The sequence below is a fragment of the Propithecus coquereli genome, unplaced genomic scaffold (assembly GCF_000956105.1).
Source record: "Propithecus coquereli isolate 6110/MARCELLA unplaced genomic scaffold, Pcoq_1.0 Scaffold129, whole genome shotgun sequence".
NCBI lineage: Eukaryota > Metazoa > Chordata > Mammalia > Primates > Indriidae > Propithecus > Propithecus coquereli.
Window position 1 is genome coordinate 5,151,566 of NW_012137080.1, and position 300 is coordinate 5,151,865.

Consider the following 300-nt stretch of genomic DNA (forward strand, 5'->3'; position numbering starts at 1 on the left):
GTGCAAAAAGAGAAGTGTTTAGGGTCACAGATGGCAAACTCGTGAGTACTCATTATCATCACCATCACTGTTTTCACTACCATCATCTTCAACCTCATTTACTGACCACTTACCTATCAGATACCAGATACCACAGTAAAAACTGTACCACATACATAATTTAATTTTAAAGGTCAGTATTATCCACACTTTAGAGACAATGAAACAAACCTAAAAACAATGAACTATACTTCTATAGCTAATATGTTAAGAGATAGAGCCAGAATGTCAACAAGGATCAGCTTTCAAAACCTATGCTCT